Source organism: Artemia franciscana, chromosome 8 (genome assembly GCF_032884065.1).
Source record: "Artemia franciscana chromosome 8, ASM3288406v1, whole genome shotgun sequence".
NCBI lineage: Eukaryota > Metazoa > Arthropoda > Branchiopoda > Anostraca > Artemiidae > Artemia > Artemia franciscana.
The window spans coordinates 3,524,913-3,542,541 of NC_088870.1; the positions used below are offsets into that span (position 1 = coordinate 3,524,913).

General features: G+C 35.1%; 1 long non-coding RNA gene across 1 annotated transcript in view; it reads right to left on the reverse strand.

Moving 5' to 3' along the window:
• Positions 1 to 1,297: 1,297 nt before the first annotated feature.
• The window catches only part of LOC136030726 (uncharacterized), a 151,286-nt gene continuing 134,954 nt past the window's right edge, over positions 1,298 to 17,629 (reverse strand). Inside the window, exon 3 of the long non-coding RNA XR_010618348.1 lies at positions 1,298 to 1,478. This is a non-coding gene — a long non-coding RNA (uncharacterized LOC136030726). The remainder of the gene's footprint in view (positions 1,479 to 17,629) is intronic.

The following is a 17,629-nucleotide window of genomic DNA, read 5'->3' on the forward strand; positions in this document are numbered from 1 at the left end:
ATATGCATGATTTTATTTAAGGTTTCCTTAAAAATGTTCGAAGTGAAAATACAGAAACAAGAATATATAATGAAAACCAACAGAGATGCATAATTTTACTCAAGGTCTCCTTAAAAATGTTCTAAATAAAAAGAAGGAAAACAAATCAGTTAGGCGCTAAAATAAGAGAATAAAGTAGAAGGTTTTGCAAAGGGAAGGACGAAAGTGGCTTGATATGGTCAAAATAAAAGGAGGAAATCAGGGAAAGACATAAGAGATGAAATAATCCTTTATCGAAGACAATCTCTTAAATCTCCTAGAAGTGAGACATCTTAGGAATCCTATTAAATGACCTGAAAGGAAAGTCCTGGAAAGAAGACATATTAAATACCCTTTAATAGGTCTTAGAAAGGAGTAGAAGAAGAAAAAACTAGAAAATAATTCTAAGGCTCACCTGGCAGTTGCAGAAGACAGCGCCCATGCACCTAGACATAGATAAGCTGCACGTTTTCTTGTGCACGTAGAACCAGCTTGTAAAGGTCTGCAGACTGCTATATAACGTTCGAGTCCAATTTTTAAATACCCTTTAATAATACATATTAAATACCCTTTAATAGGTCTTAGAAAGGAGTAGAAGAAGACAAAACTAGAGAATAATTCTAAGGCTCACCTGGCAGTTGCAGAAGACAGCGCCCATGCACCTAGACATAGATAAGCTGCACGTTTTCTTGTGCACGTAGAACCAGCTTGTAAAGGTCTACAGACTGCTATATAACGTTCGAGTCCAATTTTTAAATACCCTTTAATAATACATATTAAATACCCTTTAATAGGTCTTAGAAAGGAGTAGAAGAAGACAAAACTAGAGAATAATTCTAAGGCTCACCTGGCAGTTGCAGAAGACAGCGCCCATGCACCTAGACATAGATAAGCTGCACGTTTTCTTGTGCACGTAGAACCAGCTTGTAAAGGTCTGCAGACTGCTATATAACGTTCGAGTCCAATTTTTAAATACCCTTTAATAATACATATTAAATACCCTTTAATAGGTCTTAGAAAGGAGTAGAAGAAGACAAAACTAGAGAATAATTCTAAGGCTCACCTGGCAGTTGCAGAAGACAGCGCCCATGCACCTAGACATAGATAAGCTGCACGTTTTCTTGTGCACGTAGAACCAGCTTGTAAAGGTCTGCAGACTGCTATATAACGTTCGAGTCCAATTTTTAAATACCCTTTAATAATACATATTAAATACCCTTTAATAGGTCTTAGAAAGGAGTAGAAGAAGAAAAAACTAGAAAATAATTCTAAGGCTCACCTGGCAGTTGCAGAAGACAGCGCCCATGCACCTAGACATAGATAAGCTGCACGTTTTCTTGTGCACGTAGAACCAGCTTGTAAAGGTCTGCAGACTGCTATATAACGTTCCAGTCCAACTGTCACCAGAGTCACAGACGAAACATGAGCAGCTGTTAGTTCGGCATATGGAACCAGGTAGCCTAAATGAAAAAAAAATCATTTAGTTCCTTTTTCTTCAGTTGAAGAACTTAGCGCCTTCTTTGGTTGGTATTTACACAGTCGAAATCATACTTCTATATTGAGTGTGATGTAGGAAGAGAAGTTACCAGTGTGTCCTAAATGTCTTAGTTCGAACGTAGAAACTTAGTTAAAAAAGAAGGTAAAAATTGTGAAAAATAACTATGTAACACTAGAATTTAATCCAAAACGAATAATATAGTTGTTGTCTTTTTTCTTGATGATGAATCGGGAAATAGAGTCATATCATGACTCATATCGAAACAAAAAATTTCAAAAAAGTAGAGTCATATCGTCATTTTTCTTGATGACGAATTAAGAAGTAGAGTTATATCTTAGCTTAAATTTTTGCGACTGTAACAAATAGGTAGTATATTCTACTGCTACTACTAACGACTCATTGCAGCACCAGCCCACATGAAGCCAACACAGCTGCACACGCTCTTCATCCATCCCAGTCTGGTGAAAGCTTGACTTTCTACTATATCTCATAAAGGTTCGAAGTCCTTTTTGTCCTTTCGTATGAGCAGGGGCATCATTTTGCAAAAAAAATTGGGGGAGGATATATTTTTTAAACTTATAAAGGGAGTACTTCTGTTCTTTTTTCACTGAAAACACAAAAAAATGTGTTCTTCAAATTAAGGGGGAAGTAAAATACTCAAAGGGAGGAGGGTCATCGCCTTCCCCTGCCAATTTATGTCCCTGCTTATGAGTTCTTCTCTTCCCACTTAGGCAACTTACTTTTCGCTTGGCTCCAGGTGGTAGAAAAAAAGCTTAAAATATTTTTGAAAAGTAGGGCCTCGTTATGAGTCTTCCTCTAAAGAATCTCTCTCTCTCTCTCTCTCTCTCTCTCTCTCTCTCTCTCTCTCTCTCTCTCTCTCGCTTACTCTTTCTCTCTCCTTCGCACTTTCTTTTTTAGCTACAGTTATTTTTAGTTTAATGTTTATGAGCTAGTTTTTTGATTAGCTTTGATTGGGATATCCAACCCTTTTTTTTAACGAACCCTTTTTCTATTGTTTAGAGGTAGGAAATTTGCCTGGATTCCAAATCAAGTACTTAAAGTTTTCATCATCATTTTTGTGATCCATCATTCATTATCCATAAAGTGAAGCCTATCCATCATAACATTTTATTCATTTTAGCCCTAGAAAGTGTGATCGAACAACTTTTTTCGTCAGCCTATTGTGATATATGTAACTATTCAAATGTATTCCAAAACCCGACTAAATTTTTTTTTTTTCAATTGGCGACTTACAGCAATATAGATCCTTCATTATGGATCAGCAGTGTGAATACGGTAAAATTAAAAATAAATTTTAAGTTGAAATCAAGTTTAAAAATTGACTTTTCAGTTGTATTTTTTAAACTCTTAATGAACTATTATCATTTTTTTCTACAAAATGTTTTTCAATCCATTATTTTCTCACATCGGTGTTTAAAATAAGTTTAAAACTTCTGATATGCATACTATCGAAAAATAAGTGCCGAAACCAGAGGCTGAAGAATCAAAAACGATATCTAAGCCAGATGCTATAGAATCAATAAAGATCTCATCTAAATAAAAATTTTACTAAACTTAGGCAAAGTAGAATACTTAAAACTTAGGTAAAATAGAATAGGCCAAAGAAGAATACCTTTCCATCTGTCAAGCCATGCATTGCTGCATTGGTTTGGAATCATTATTGTTCCAAAAGGAGAGAAAGGTGGGCCCTTTTTTATCTTCTAATATTTACTAATAAGGATACTTCTACAACAAAAGAAGGGCTGGTGCTCTTTTAACAACTTGTGTGTAAACTTCTTATAATAAGCATCGTTAAGACGCTTAGTACATCAATCAGGACGGGCGTTGAGCCATCCTTAGACAATTATAAGTTTACGAGCCTAACGCAAGCGAGCCTTACGAGCCTAACGAGCCTTACGAGCCTTATGTGCCTTACGAGCCTTACGAGCCTAACGAGCCTAACGTATTATAAGTTTACGTAGCCTATGTAAACAGAGCACTCTTCCCATTTCCTTCGGAGCCCAGTATTGATATGTAGGCTGAATGGTTCTTGGTAAATACTTCACCCCGTATAGGGACTCCAAGCGCACAATCTTGATTAACATAAAACTGAAGATTAAATGTCAAAAGGAGAGTTATTTTTGCAGGATTATATTAAATAAGCAAACGGGGTGAGAATTTTGGCAAAATGGACCAGTCCGTCGTAAAAATCCACTATCAGATTCAGTACATCTTAGATCTTCCTTTATCGAACTATTAAATTCAACCTCTTCCTCACTTAAAAAGAAATATTGTCATGAATTTCAATTCGTCTCACTTCAGATAAAAGCTGAAAATATACTTTTTCCTTTGTTTTTATATGAATTATATTTAAAAAAGATCTGTAAATAAAAGTAAAGTTTATATCAAAATCACGGTAAATGAAGGCAAGAAAAAAAAGTTGCCATGAATGAAAGCAACATAAAAAGAAGCGATTAGGTATAAATGAAGAATTTCCCAGAGAGATAATTTCAGCTGTAAATAAGATATATTTCAACAAAAATAAATAACAAGAAAACACTCAATGGTACAATCTCAAAAACCCACAAAGGTTCCTTAAGTTATGGATATTCACAGACGGTTGTTGATTGATGGTGGATGGACAGGTCCGCCTGAATAAAAATTACCGGCCCCACAAGTCTGAAACTGGATTCTTATTAAAGTAAATAGAGACAGGGGTGCCAATTTTGAGGATGAGGGCCTTGGAAAAAATTAGTTTTTGTATCTTCATAAAGTTCATGTTCCATTTATATCCATGAAATAACGATAACAAAAACAATATCCCAAAAGGCTCAATGGCGCAAAATAAAAAAAAGTTTTTGAACACAGAGTAGAACCCAGACTTATACTATGAAAAGAAACTGAATTACCCCCAAAAATAGTAAAAAAACAAAATTATTTGATCGTGATATCGTCACGGTCTTTTCTTCTTGTTATAAGAACAGAAGCTCACTTAAGAATAAAATATAAAAGAAGGGTCATCATAAAAGATGGTCATCACAAAGGCAATCATCAGCAATTCAACTAATTTTATTAGTTAGCTAGAATATACCTATTGCAGGATGTTAAGCGGAAAACATAAAAGAATCGCCCTATCCCTTTGACCCATTACTTCAATGTATTTTAATTACAAAATTAAATGGTATCTAATTCTTCACCTTGGTAGATGGAAAGTAAGGCTTAATGTATCGGGTATAGATCATCAAAAAAAAAGAAAAAAAGAAAAAACACACTATACCCAAGTTAAATTCCAAAATTTAATATTTACCAATCCCAACATCCAGGCAAAGAATAACTTTCGAACATAATGTTGGAAAAAATCAACTCTTTAAATTAGGTGACATTTCTACTAAATTATTTTGTTTGTAGCGTGAGGGAAATATGAATTAATAAATAAGCTAAATCTCTTTGGTTTGATTGGAAGAACGCAACACTTCTTAGGACAGACAAGATTGACAGAAGAAACGGAAGTTTCTGTTGGACTCGTAAAAGTCTCTGCTAAAGAGAAAATATAAGAATGCAACGTTGCCATCAAGAAGTAAATAGAGCAATAATACTTCATTCAAATCGACTGAGCATCGTTGCCATTTTGCTTTCATAGTGCTTACAGGCTTTAAAAACCCTCGACCGCAGACTATATACAAAACCAACAAGCGGAACCGAATACAGAAGGAGGAAATCAGTCTAGTTTAGTTTTGTAGCCTTAAAAAAGTTAGGGAAATTAAGATAGGAGTAGCAGGCCTTTCTCAGTTAAGACATAAATTTTAATATTTTGAAGCAACAAACAACTTCCCGAGGCTCTAGACAGGCGTTTCTCTCCAAAACCAAATACACCAGTATTTGAGATACCCCCGCCAAGAGTCATAGGTACTCCCGCCGTTTACCCGCGCCGTAAACCCTAATATTATGAAAAACACAGGTTGCCTCGTTTGCCTTCAAGTCCAGGGGACTTGTTGGTCATGTGTCAATCCTAAGACTCAGTCGCCCGCCTGAGACTTCAGCTCTCAAGTTTTATTCAATTCCACCAAATTATTTTATGGGGTTCAAAGCAGTATTACTATAGGCAATAAAATAGTGCTCGATAAATATATCTATGTTTTGTTGTATTTATTAAAAACGTTAGTACAAGGCCTATCTCTTAATACTTGAATTTGATATTGAGTAGTGTATTATTTTAGATTGTTTTTCTTTGGCTTTATTTGCTTTTATGGAAATATCACTTGCGCAAGCTCAAAAAGAAAGGTTATAGCAAGTGCAAATTTACCAACTGATGTCTGGGATAGATTACTTTTTGATCGATACTGATCCCATTTTCATTCTATAAGAATTAAACCAATTATACGGAAATTAATGACGATCAGACAAATTTTTTCAGAGCTCTGGCAAATATATTTCGGTTAACTCTAGTAAATGTAAAACAAACTAATAGATATACTAGTTTCCAATGCACTAGCCTAGAAAATTTGTGTCAAGAGAAGTCGACAGTTTTTGGCATGGGAAAAAATCTGTAAATAAAACTTTAAAAGAATATGTATAAAGATATGTGCTTTTATGGGCAAATAGTGAAAATGTCCCACCTCCTGGGAAACGAGGTGGTGGTCTTAGGTCTACCACCGTTCAATTTTCTGTTGAAATCTCTCTTCAATTTCTATGAAAAACCCTTTAGATCAATACAAAAGGCTGGGAATTGTACTCCTAAAATTGGAATATGGGTCTGATGTGGTGACAGCTTGCGTCTCATTACAAAAAGGGTAGATTTTGACGGAAGTGTTTTGAATATTGAAGTGTGGTAAAAAATTGGACTATATCAGAAAGAGCGTTTGATTCTTGTGTGTTATTTGTTAATTTTGAGGATTAATTTGAGTGGTTATAAAATTGGTTGAATAGTAATCAAATTACTATTTTTCTTACATATTTTTTTTTTACCTAACCAGGTTTTAGCGCATTTAAGATGAGCTGAATGTCGAGCATTTTGACTATGCTAGCAGGGTTTATGCTGTTGTTGTAAAGCTTTTTTGTCTTAAAGTCCTTCTGAAGTTGAAAATTTTTTGTGGTTGTGTTTGTGTGTTTATTCGCCATCCCTTTAATATTATGCCATGGAATTTGGTTTGTAGTGGTTTTTGTTAGTTTTACTTAGTCAATGATATTGAAAATTAAAAATCGACTAAAAATTGAATTATCATTTAAAAAAATAAATATAAGGCTGGTTCACCTCTTACCTAGAAAAATCCTGTTTTATATTGTGTAAAGCAAATACACCATTATGAGCCCTTGCTGTCGAAGCATTCTAATATGCATTTTAGGGGGGCCGTGAAGACTGGGGGTCTGATGGGAGACCAAACTCCATTATACTTAGGATATACCCTACGCAATATTAAAAAAACAACAAAGATTAAATCTTTAAGACCGGTTATTGTAAGAGAAAGTAAATTTAGTTACGTTAAGTTACGTAAATAGTAAATTAGTTACGTTAAAACTTAGCACGAACGTAAACTATTCTGTATACAAAAGTGGTGTCTCTCCCTCAATCTTCCCTTCATAAATGTTTTGTTCGATGTTTCAGGAGCTGTGACATAAGAGCAAAAGCGTAAGAAAAAATTTAACCCTTATTAAATAATTTTGAAAGTGAAATGAATAATTTAGCCACATATGCTCCAAAAATAAAACTTTTAGTTAAAATATTTTGATGGCAATCAATAGGTATAATAGGAGACAGGAACACAAAAAAAAGAAACTGAAATGCGCATGCGCGTCAAATACTTATGCCCTTTTCTGGTTCATATTTGGCTCATTCTAAATGACTACGCATTGCCAAATCATAATTTACAGTTTTGCTGAGCCAGACTCTAGTGGTGACTCCCTAGTTTTTCTTATCCAGTTTCTTTGCCTATAGTTTTACAAATAAATTATAAAAGTTCTGTAACTGTGAAACTCAAACAAACAAAAATAATTGCTTCACGCCCTATTTAAAATTTGTTAAAAATTAGTGCAAATAATCTGATATTTTCATATTTTTTGTGATTTTACAGAATTAGGTTCTTTGTTGAAACCTCAAATAAAACAGGATTTTATAATTCAGTGGAAATATTAAGCGCTTGAGGATGTGTTTAACTTTTACAAAAGTAAGAATTTTGTGATGCTTGGATACGGCATGATTTCTAATAATTTTGTGTCGTTTCTGCAACTTCAGCTCCGTCCGATGAATTGCTCTATCCTCGGTTAGATAACGGATATTTCTCGATTATTTCTAGGTTTCTCGGTTATTTTCTGCACAGTATGTAATGACTCTGTTACGGTGAAAGACCAAAATCTGAATGTCGACATTCACTGGTGAATATCTGAAATTTCTTTTTCTCTGCTTGGATTCATTCAGATTTGTCAGTCAGATTTGTGAGCCTTATGTAAGGTTTAATGGTAAAAGTTAAAGTTAGGTTAGGTTTAATTAGGTTATAAATCACAGAAATAGAATAGAAACCTAACCTGTCGCCATCTAACCTTGCATAAAACTGACAAAGCTGACTAAATCCAAGCAGAAAAAAAGGAATTTCGGACATTCACCAGTGAATATCGAAATACTCCAATTTCGGTCTTTCACGGTAGCAAATCTTTTATACCGTTGTAACAAAACTGATTAAGAGTTCTTCCGATCTTTAAATCGATCTGATGAGACTATTCCGAAAAACAATATTTGCTAAGGAAACAGCTCTAGTTGTTAAGCAAATGATTGCAGATTAGCATGATATTTTCTTGTATCGTCACTGGGAAAATTAGCCTCGCGTAGTTCGGGAATAATATCCCCTCAAGGACTATTTTCCAGGTGTTCCTCTTTAGTACATCTTTCATTCTTGTACTCTAGTTCCAGAGCTTAAGTTTGACTAATTTTCTCCGGTCTGTTTTGACTGGAACAGGAAACAAAGAGATGTATGTACATGTATTATTGACAAATGTCAATAAAGAAATTTGGTTCTCAGTATGGGGTCAGGGAATATAATGGCTGGGGCGAATATTTTAGCAAGTGCTAGACAGGCTTTCCAAAATGTAATGTAGCTCGGGTCAAAACCTTTTGTCCTTTTCTTTCTGGATTTTCTCTCAGATGATAGTGGAAAATATTTTGATATGATGAGGCTCAAGGACAAATTTTGAATGGCAATATGGGGGGATGTCGAATGGATAAAATATTGTGCTCATGTTAAATTTATTTGTCGGGATATCATGCTAAAGTGTGACAAACGTTTATCTTGAAAATCATTAGTGACACAAATCAATAATCTTTTTCATATTGATCGGTCTTAAGCGGAAAATAATAACATGGGTTTTGGTAGGACATGGGATGCATAACATGGGATGGATGCTAATTCCATCTTGAGGGGCACCTAGGGCAACACTGAATATTCAAAAGAAAACACTATTTATTGTTTTAGATCTAAAATTCAGGCCGTAAACTTATAATTTCGGTTAGGCCGTAAGGGAATGTTTTTGAAGTGCGTGTCCTATCAAAATTTTTGACATTCCCATAGATTAAGCAGCTTTGATCCCTGGGTCAATGTCATCCATACAGAAATAAAAGTTATGTTGTACTATACTGGAGTTGAGTCTTCCAATGTTACAACAAAAGTCCCAGTTGACAATCCCTGCCAATTTTGATTGAGATAAAATAGGCTGACGACATGAGTTTAGCCTATACATCATAGACTTGAAGCGGGTACAAGCACCGCAGACAAAACAGAGACGAGGGTGTATTATCCCTTCCATTAAAAGAAAGGTGACCACTAAGATGCACAACTTCCAGGCTTTCTCTTACTTTCTAGCACATTTTTTTTGATCCAACGTCGCCTGCTGGTAGAGGTACTTATAAAAAGGATTTAGGGGCCTAACCTCCTTCTTCTTCCTCAACATTGTTTCGTTAGTTTCACTGATAGAAAAACACCCCTTTCACAACCCTCAAAATAAGGACCGACTTTAGACCCCACAAAAGTGCAAATACGGTGCTAGATCTTGCTTCGCACCAAGTTTTAATCATTTTTGGCAACCTGTTCAGATGATGATGCGATGGCAAAAATAGAGAGATTTCATTCGCCACGAATCTCAGATATGGTTTCAACCACCAAGAAATAAAACTATGACGATTAGCTTATTCTTTCTTTCAACCAGTGGGTCCCAACCGAGTTAGGGCATACCCCACCTAGCTATTTCTAAGATCTTGATGCCCCCTTGTGATATTAAATTTTTTTATTGAAAATTTTATGTGTATTTACCTGAAGGAAGCTCAAAAGGCCATTAACTTGGTATTTTTTCGGGTTCGCCTTATATACAAGGTATAATGTCTCTGCCATACTGTCATGAATCTTTATTGCTCTTTAAATGCATGTTTATGCGACTTCAGTAATAGGAAACATATTTTTTTCAAAATTAAGGCCTATAGTATAGTCAGCCAAAGGGTGCACGTCCTGCCTAAGACCCACCAAAATATTACTACGCCCCATTAGTAAGGCCTGCGTCCCACGTTGGAAATCACGGCTTTAGACAAAGACTGGCTGAACTCTGGTAGCTCTTTCTCCTAGATTGACTGATAACAAGAATTTAAAGACTGCCTTCCTTTTGTAGAGGTCACGTCACGTAAAAACACCAAAAGTACTACAAGGACATAAAATTTTAGTTCCAACATTGTTTCAGATGCGACTTACTACAAGTATACATAATGACATGATTTTAGAGACCCTGACGGAGATCAGAACAGGCACAGATTTCCAAAACACACAACTACAACCCTACCTTTTGCAGAGCTCAGATCACGTAAGGACGCTAAAAGTACAACTAGAACATTAAATCGTATTTACAAGCTTAGGTGGAATACAATGAGCTCTTTTAGTAGAAGTAATGACATGAATTTAGAGACCCCTTCTCCAGCCCCTTACTGAGGTCAGAATAGGCCCAAGTTACCAAAAAGGCACAAATATGACACTACCACTTACTATCCATTGAGTTTGTTTAAATCTAACGACAGCCTCGTTTGATAGATGTATTGAAGACAAATTATTAGAGTCACTGTTTCTACGAGCATAGCTTTAGAGAGGCAGAATCAGTCTTTGACTTAATTAAATAAAAAAAACAAGTTTTTTTAACTGAAAGTAAGGAGCGACATTAAAACTTAAAACGCACAGAAATTACTTCGTATATGAAAGAGGCTGCTTCCTCATCAACACCCCGCTCTTGACGCTAAAGTTTGACTCTTTCTCTCAACTCTTCTTTTTAAAACAGTAAAAAACTTTAGCGTAAAGAGCGGGATGTTGGTGAGGAAGCAGCCCCTTTCATATACGAAGTAATTTCTGTTCGTTTTAAGTTTTAATTTTGCTCCTTACTTTCAGTTAAAAAAACTTGTTTTTTTTTATTTAATTTCTGAACGTTTTTCAATCAATGCATGTTTTGATTTTGGCTCTCCGCAGAGGAATAATTTAGCATAACGAAAATATACTCTACGAACACATAGTTTCTGAGGTTCACTAAAAAACTGCCAAACCGGACAAAGAGAAAGGAGATGAGGTACAACTAGGCTATTATAAATTTTCGCAAGATTTAATTTATCAATGTGTTTAATATTAGATACTTTTTTGCGAAATGACTTTCTCATAATTTTGATTGAATGATTTTGAGAAAAAAGAGCGGGGGAGGAAGCCTAGAATTAGCTTCCGTAACTTATAAATTAGCTTACGTAAAGAAGTTTTGTATTCTCATGTTTTTATTACATATATGAGGGGGTTCGCCCCCTCGTCAGTACCTCGCTCTTTACACTAAAGCTTAGATTTTGTCCCAATTCATTAAGAATGACCCCTGAATCACCAAAGCCGTAAAATAAATAGTTGAAATTACTAAAAATACTTTAGCGTAAAGATCGGGGTATTAGGAGGAGGTGAACTCTTCATATGGGTAATAATTTCCGTTCGTTTTAATTTTTAATGCTGCTCTTTACTTCCAGCTGAAAAAAACTTTTTCATATTTCTTTTTTCATTGTTTTTTTTTAATAATGCTAGTAAATCCTGCGCTCCCTTCATGGAAATTTTCTTCTACCATGACAAATTCCTCGATGGAAAGCTCCCCCAGCCTATCCCCCTATTCTCAACCCCTCCCCCCAACCAAAAAATCCTACTGAAAACGCCTACACACTTCCCAATAACCATTACTATATGTAAGCACTGGTCAAATTTTGTAACTTGTAGCCCCTCCCCCAGGGACTGTGGGGGAGTAAGTCACCCCAAAGACATAGTTTTTATGGTTTTTGACTATGTTGAACAAAATGGCTATCTCAAAATTTTGACCCGTTGACTTTAGGAAAAACATGAGCATGGGAGGGGGCCTAGATGCCCTCCAATTTTTTTGGTCACTTAAAAAGGGCACTAGAACTTTTCATTTCCTTTAGAATGAGCCCTCTTGCGACATTCTAGGACCACTTGGTCGATACGATGACCCCTGGGGAAAAAAAACAAAAAAAAAACAAACAAATAAACACGCACCCGTGATTTGTCTTCTGGCAAAAAATACAAAATTCCACATTTTTGTAGATAGGAGCTTGAAACTTCTACAGTAGGGTTCTCTGAGACTGTAAATCTGATGGTGTCATTTTGTTAAGATCCTACGACTTTTAGGGGGTGTTTCCCCCTATTTTCCTAAATAAGGCAAATTTTCTCAGGCTCGTAACTTTTGATGGGTAAGACTAAACTTGATGAGACTTATATATTTAAAATCAGCATTAAAATGCGATTCTTTTGATGTAGCTATTGATATCAAAATTCAATTTTTTTGAGTTTTGGTTACTATTGAGCCGGGTCGCTCCTTACTACAGTTCGTTACCACGAACTGTTTGAAAAGCAGAAGGGCAAATTTACTTTTGACTAATTTATATTAAAATTTGACAAAATGCTCTGGCTGTGCTTCTTGTGATGCGAATATATCTTTAGTGTTTTTTTGTAATTGCACCCCGTACCTATCCAAAATAAAATCCTTCAGACGTTTCTGTTGTAAATCTTTGTAGATACATAATCCGTGGGCATCTTTTTGTGTCTACTTTGCTACTTTTTACTACTTGAGCCCATTATTCTTCTATGCTGCTGTCAACTATATCCTATTCTTTTCATAGGTATTTGTTTTGTATGTTGTTTCAATTTGTTTTTATGGATCATTTTTTTGTAATCAAAGGGGGATCCCTCCCACTTCCTCATAGAATAACTGCTCTTATAAAAGTTGGCGTCTCAGTGCCTTTTAAAGATTGTTCCGAGACTATTGCATATGAAATTTTATACCCAGACAAATCAAAAACAACAAAGATTTTATTATGGGGTATTTCAACCAAGCAATTCAGCTCATATAGGGTTTGCCAACAGAAGATAGCAGCAGCAAACGGCTATAATTTTCCTTGGGCGGAACCTCTTAGTGTTTCCGCGGGTGATGGAATATTCCGTCTATGCAGCTTTTTATGGATGTAATTCTTTGTTAGCAGTATAATCTTTAAGTGAATTAAATAAAAAAACTAGTTTTTTTAACTGAAAGTAAGGAGCGACATTAAAACTTAAAACGAACAGAAATTACTCCGGATATGAAATGGGTTGTCCCCTCCGCAATCCCTCGCTCTTTACGCTAAAGCTTTTAATAGTTTTAAAAAGTAGAATTTAACTAGAATTAAACTTTAGCGTAAAGAGCGAGGGATTGCGGAGGGGACCACCCATTTGAGTTTTTTTAAACTCAAAGTTTGAGACAAAAAGTAATCAATGTTTGAGACAAAAGTCAAAGTTTGAGACAAAAATCAAAGTTTGAGACAAAAAGTAATGGTAAAGTCATTTGTGGCAAAATGGAGTAGAACCGAAATGACTGAACCTGAACTTATATAATGTAAATTATATAAGAGAAGACAGTATAGGCTTTCGAGGTTACCAAGCTATGCAAATAGTCATAACGTTTTATAGTTCTAAGCCAGCTGGCTTTTTTAGAAGTTTCGCTCAATAGTATTTTGACCCTAAATAACAAACAAAAACAAAACAAAAGGAAACATAGTTAATTTTCTCAGTAAAATTCAACTTCGTTTTTTTTTGGAATTTAAGCGCTTAAAGCCTTCCTTAAAGTGGTCCTAGAGATACTAAATTTGATGGTGCATTGTCCATTAAGATTTCACTTCTTTTCAGGGGGTTTTCCCCTCTTTAGCATTCTATACCACCTATCTTGTGCTAATAACTTATGATATTCTTATGAAACCTAGTATGACTCTAAATTGGCAAAAGGCTAATAATTTACAACTGATCGATAGGGCTACAATGGAACTTTTCGGAGACAGAAATTCTCTCATATCCAATTGATAAGGGACACCAGAATTGATATAGAGATAAGTATTTTACTGTTTCATATCTTACCTCCTAATTGAGCCTTCCATCTTCCATCAACGCCAGAAGGCCTAACCCAAAACATATTATACTCTGAGAGGGTGAAAGTGGGGCGGAATGGTTTTGTTAACTCAGATAGTTGTTTTGCTACGTGAATGAAACCTTCAAGGGTAGATCCATGGCCCAAATTAGAAATGGGAAAATATTTGTAGTTTTCTTTCTCCGTTGTTCTTCCCTTTCAAAAAAAAGAAGTTTTCACACGCTTTGAGAGTTGTTTTGTTATTTGAATTTAACATTTTATGAATAGATTCACAGACCACGTATGGATATGAAAAGGTGTTTTCAGTCCCTCGCTTCCAATCCTTTCCTACTCGTAAGGCTTGAAAGGTCCTATGAGAAAAAATACTAAATAAATCTAAATGTATCAAAAAAACTTATTTTCGATTCCAGCAAAAATCCAGGGAACCACAGCACCAGGACCCAAGCGTTCAAGGCGGTTGAGAGACTATGCCAAACTACTTAGAGGCAACACTGCCCAAGTAAAGAGCCATATTCCTACAATGTATTATTGTTTTTTTCCTGGCCATCTCGTATTGAATGGGTGATCGTATAATCTTCAAAGGGAGCCTATTCAAAGATAAATTGAAAGCGGTAAGGGCTTTTCAAAAGTGATTGGAGGGAAAACAGCCCCCTAACGTGTTGTGTTTCTACCCAGCAACTCTGTCAATACATAAGGCATGAGATAAAAAGTTTGAGATTGCCATTTTGTTCAAAGTAGTTGAACAATCTGATAATTATGACTCTTGGAATGATATGACGCCCAGAGACTCTTGGGCAAGGGCCTTAAGTAATACAAATTGCCAACTGTTTGCACATGCGTTTTTTGCTGGAAAAAGGAAGGCTTTTCTGATGTTTCCGTGTGCAAGTGGATCAAAAATTTCAGGAATTGTTGTCTAAATAAAAAGGTCAGGTAATTTTTGAGTATGTGTGTGTGTGGGGGGGGGGTGAGGGTAATTTAAATGGGCCAAATAACTTTTTGTTCCAAATCAGGTTGAAGTTTACACCCTCAAGTTTTTGACAATATTTGAGTACAAAGTAACGTAATGTACAAAAGAATTTTTCGACGACCTGCCCTCCCACACCAAAAAAGAGTTGGGCCCAACAAGGGCCAATTTTTTTTTCTGATTCCTAATTCTTTGGTCTAAAAGGACCCCAATGCCAAGGAAATAAAGAAAACCATGTTTAGGGAGAGCTGAGAGAAGTGAAGGCTCTAAATATTTTGGTCTCTCATCCTTTTAAAATTTTGACACCATGACATCATGTTCATCTACAATCCATTTTCGTTGAAGTAACTATGTTGATCGAGATGCACCATGTGTACCACGGTTATCATAATAGCGTATTTGCGTTACATAAGGCACAGTTTCAAGGAAGAAGTTGAAATTTTTAGTGGGTGTTGGGGGGGGGCAAATGAACCTCGAATTTTGACTTGGAGAAAGGCTAGAGGTAATTTGAAAACAAAATATATCCAGATTATCAAAATATTATATCAGCAACATCCCAGAACTAGCATGTGGAGATTAAACTAAGCCTTTCGGAGTGCTAAGGATGAGGCAAAAGAACTTCTTTTCTTGCGTTTTGAGGGAAGGAATAAAGTAGTTAACAAATGTGTAAATCTGATCAGCCTGAAAATTTTGGCGGTCAATTCAAGTTGAAGCAGTGAGTTAAACAAAAATATGGTATATTTTCCCAGGCTATCAAAATACCAATGTAAACAATGAATTCACAACGCTATGCTATACTATTCCTTGTATCTAAACTGTGTTCAATGAAATTCTAGTTGTTTTTAGTTTCGAAACTACTTTGCTAATGTTAAGCAAAGGAGGGCTGGTTATAGATCTTTATTTTATGAGTATAGAATTTCAAACGTAATATACGTGCTTTAGTCTATATATAATTTAAAATATAAAATAAGATATACCCTAGTAGATGTTCAGGAAACTAGACTTCAAGTCATGCAAAAAACATGCTGCACAGCGTCATGCCTCTATGCTGCATAACCTCCATGCTGCACAGCGTCAGTGAATTTACTCAATAAACAATGGAAGATCTGTGAATTTAAGTCAATAATCCAATTGTGCAGCCTGGTCATTTTTTGGTTGATCCAAGAGGAATAAGATCCTCTATAACATTATTATGGTACCAGGTGCCGAAAAAATTAGGGGCAGTTATGGTAATAGTCAATATTTAATCTAGGTTTTCCCTATAGGTTCCTTTTAAACTAATCAACAAAGGGGTTTTCAGGGCTAGCCTCCCTCGAGAGACCATTCTAAATGAAGGTGCAGCCTCTTACGACGCTGTTCTTTAAGTATTAGTTGCGAGCTGTCTCCTCTTGTGCGTAATATAGCTGTTCCATGTTTCTCTGCGCTTCCCACATTAGCCAGGCAAACAGCAAAACATTTTCTTTTTTTTTTAAGAAAGAAAGGGGTTATTCATCAGCAATAGAGATAAGAAAACCTGAAGCAAAACAGTATAGAAGCAAAGCAGCATATTAAAGCAATATAGTTTCTTGCGAGGGTTGTATTAAAACAGACCAATGTAAAAATCAGTATTTAGCTAATTATGAATGTAATCAGAAAGAAACTGTCATTTTCTATTGAGAGATCATTGATATTGAGAAAATGTCAGGTGTCAAAGCAAATTTAAATTAAAAGTGTTCAGACAAACACTTCTTTCAAAAAGAAAAAAATCAAGACTTTAAGATATGACATGTCACCACTGGTGCATAATGAAGTTACAAAAATCACAAATGGTCTAGATAGGGTTAGCCAAGAAATTTAAAAGGACCATTAATAATTTGACTGTGTTGACCACACAAATTGGAACTTGCTACTGACAGGAAAATTCCTATCGGAAAAATTAGTATTTAGTTAATTATGAATGTAATTAGAAAGAAACTGTCCTTTTCTATTGAGAGCTGATTGATATTGATAAAATGTCAGGTCTCAAAGGAAATTTAATTTAACGAGTTAGGCAAACACTTCTTTCAAAAAGAAAAAAATCAAGACTTTAAGATATGACATGTCACCTATGGTGCATAATGAAGTTACAAAAATCACAAATGGTCTAGGATAGGATTAGCCAAGAAATTTAAAAGGACCATTAACAATTTGACTGTGTTGACCACACAAATTGGAACTTTCTACTGACAGCAAAGTTCCTACCGGAAAAAAGAGATCTCTTACAGATCGAAAGGAGATATTTAAGTCATAAATAGATCATGAGGCAAAAACTTCTATTTCATTTTGTTGTAACAGGTTTAATTCTCACCATTGGTTTAAGTAATACTAAGGTATTAAAAAACGTTTAGATTATATAGGGATGATTTTGATTTACGTTCAGTTTTCGTTAATATCACTATAAAAACAAATAGATGCTCTAGGTTCAAATCGCATTTTTACAAAGGAAACCCTGAAGAATTACCCTGCAGCCAACAGTTAGGGAGTCAACCCTAGTTTTGCTCGAGTCAATCCGAAATTCAGCTCAAAACGGAGTCAAGGTCTCTAGGTTATGAGTTACGACTCAAGTTGTATGCATATATATATATATATATATATATATATATATATATATATATATATATATATATATATATATATATATATATATATATATATATATATATATATATATATATATCTATATATAT